The 3,471-nt window shown below is 27.4% G+C and overlaps 1 pseudogene; it reads left to right on the top strand.

The window, feature by feature from the left end:
• Window positions 1–1,444: 1,444 nt before the first annotated feature.
• LOC137834363 (uncharacterized) lies at window positions 1,445–3,242 on the top strand (annotated as a pseudogene).
• Window positions 3,243–3,471: the final 229 nt, after the last annotated feature.

Genomic DNA, 3,471 nt, shown 5'->3' with positions numbered 1-3,471 from the left:
AAACGCAATAAAAGGGAAGCCAAATGTAAAGATGAAAATAACACAAATTCAACATCTCCACCTATTATTATGAAGCATGATACTAGTAATCCAATTATTCAAATAAAGGAACCTCTTTTCAATATTTAGGCTTTGTTTGGATTAGGGAGGAAATGTGTGAGGATTTGAGGGAGTGGATGTGTGAGTAAAGTGTGAAGAAAGTGAGGGTGTTTGGATTGGGGTATGTTAGGATGGATGTGTGAGGAAAGTTTATGGGAGTTTGTGAGTGATGTGATGGTTATGAGGGAATTTTAATTTTTTTTAAAGGTGTGAAATGTTACTTTACAGATTAACCCTTGCCTATTAAAAAATTAATAATAAAATGAGTTGTTTTTGTTTAAAAGTGAAAAACTTTCACACATTTCGTAGATTTAAAAATTATAATTAAAAAAAATATATGAAAATTATAATTAAAAAAATATATGTTAAATGTAAATATGTATAATATAAAAACTATAATTAGAAAAAAGAATATGTATTCAACAAATTAAATAAAAACACAACTTCAAGTAATAAAATTGAAAAATAAATCAAATCTTATATAAATAAAAAGATATTATTTTTTAATATTAAAAACCCTCTAGAAATGAAAAATAAAAAATACTACAACAACAAAAATATAACGTAATTAACAATAGAAAAAAATTTCATAAAAAATTATAATAAAATAAATTATAACTCATAAACATAATAACTATATATAGAAATATTTTAATATAAACATAACAAAAATAAAAATAAAAACAAAATTTCAAATAATTTCTTTAAATATTAAACATATACTATAAAATTAAAAAATAAATCACATCTTATATAAATAAAAAAATACTATTTTTTAATATTAAAAAACCTCACAATAAAGCAATCTAAAAAATACAACAGTAACAAAAATATAACATAATACATAAATACATATTTTAATATATTAATTATATTTTCAGTTTCTAATGAATAATTTAAGTTAGAATAAAATTATTTTAAGTGATGGATTATTTTTAGGGATTTTTTTGTATTAAATAAATTAAATATTTAGTATAAAATAAAATGAAAAATATTTAGTATAACCTTTTGGTGATGACCATGATCCAATCCAAGTAATATTTTCAATTTTAATTAGATATAGTATATTCTTTTCTTTTAAAAAAAAACAAATTCAACCACATTTAATAAATTATCTGATTAGAACTTGAAAAATAGGTATCACCTGATCTACTCTAATAACTAATATATAAATGGAAGATTTTATTTAACTATATTTTTTTTACACTGATTTATAATATTATATAAAATAATAAACAAACTTAAAACTTCCTTAAAATTTATTATGATTTGTTTCTTCATTATATATATATATATATATTTTAAACATTGTACAATAAATTTTTTAAAATACTAATACATTCAAATGAGGGTAAATTTGGAAATAAGGGATGCTGACATGGCTTTCCCTCTACATCTCTTCATTTTGAGGGGAGAGGATATTTACTGTTCACAAGTATATCCTCTCCTTGACTTCCCTGCACATCCTTTGATCCAAACCATGGATATCCACTCACATCCTTCCTCTTGAACAGTACATCCATGGAAGCAAACAGGGGGTTAAAGAATTACAACGGATAAATTTTATATTAACTTTTTGGAACATGATTAAGGAAAACATCCTCAGATATGGAAATATCCAATGAGTCAAATAGATTAAATTAGAAAAGCTTATTTAAAATAGGGTCTATATCAAACATAACTTCAAAATTATCCTTTTTCTAAGGAAAAACATCCAAGGAGTTTTCAATCTATTTGGTTTAAAATGTATTATTCTTAGTGTACTGCCAAGTGGCTGAAAGGCCGACCAATCTACAAAACCGACTAGACGACAAGATACAAAGTTAAACATGTAATTAGGTATAAACAAGCAAACTTAAGTGATAAGCGCGGTTAAGGAACGATTGGGCCTCCATTTGGACCCTAAAGCAGGCCCATAGCAACCACAACCCATCTAGAGCAGTATAAATAGCATAAGAGGCACAACACCCAAGGTAACTATTCATTCCCCACTCTTCTGGTACTTAGCTCTCGGTCTGACTTGATCGTCAGAGTGTCTTTGCAGTCTGACTTGATCGTCGAAGTGTCTTCGCAGGTACTCCCCCATCGTGTCCAGACCAAAGGAGATCCAACTGAAAGAAGACTAACCGAAAGGCCGGAAAGACGAGAAGATCATCACAAGAGGAAGTGTTTTGTAGGGTTTAGGTCTTGTAGGAACACTTAGTTAAAGTATTCCCCAACTAGTGATAAAGCTTATTGTTTGTCATGTTATCTATTTAGTTCAAAGCCAATTGATCATCCTAGTTCAGATATGTTTACTAGACAAGGATTTAGATCACGAGAAAAGGTTAATGCATAAAATAATTATGCATCTCTCAGCCACAATGGAGATAATCTTTCCTCATTTCATAACAATGCAATGAAAGCTATTGAAGATTTGTTGAATCAATCTATGCACATCAATAACATTATAAATGTTCAAAGTTCAGAACAATTTTGCAAGAACCATTTACATCTCAAAATCTCTATTGATACAATTTGTTTGGCTAACATTTGAAGCTTATGCATTTAGAGGCCATAAGAAAACATCAGAGTCAATAATAGATGTAACTTTCTTGAGATGATTAAACTTATAACATCATAAAACGATAAAGTGAGACGCCTTATGTTAGAAAATGCTCCATGTAATGCAAACTATAATTCTCATCATATTCAAAAATAAATTTTGCATATTTTTTCTAGAAAAGTAAGTTATATTTGGGAAGAATATCTAAATTCGACTTAATTGTTATAAATGGGTGAACTTGAAACTAGTAAAGGAAAAAACCAAATTAACACTTTAAAACAAGTTAGTGATACCACTGGAGCTTATATTTTAATTCCATTTGTAATATAATGAAGCTATGTAATACATCTTGTTTGGTTCTCCAAAAAAAATCATGGTTGATGGATAAACTTATTCTCAAAGGGGTGATGCAATGCTGCTTTTAATGTTTTGTCTTCATTTAAGTTCATATTGATTATATACACGATGAAAGAGATTATGAGGATTATTGACTATCTTTTGTCAAGCTTTGCATAAATAATCTCAGGATATACTTAATGTTATGCAACTAGTTTGTTCTACGAAAATTTTGATTCAAAAGTTAAGAGAAGATAATTGACAATTTTTTTTGAAAGGTGTAATATTGTTTCGTGAACAACATGACATTGATATTCCTAGCTTGAATTCTACTTATGTTACACACCATAGCCATTCTCAACATAAAAAAGATAATGTCAATGTATAACGTCATTTCAAAGTGAGTATATTTTTTGTTAGTATGGATAAGTAACTGCAAGAATTAAATGACATTTAATGAGGAACAATGGAGTTTTTAACTCTAAGCAATG

This window comes from Phaseolus vulgaris, chromosome 5 (assembly GCF_000499845.2).
Source record: "Phaseolus vulgaris cultivar G19833 chromosome 5, P. vulgaris v2.0, whole genome shotgun sequence".
NCBI classification, from domain to species: Eukaryota; Viridiplantae; Streptophyta; class Magnoliopsida; order Fabales; family Fabaceae; genus Phaseolus; species Phaseolus vulgaris.
Note: the sequence above shows the minus strand (reverse complement) of the source record. Positions and strands in the feature narration are given on the sequence as shown.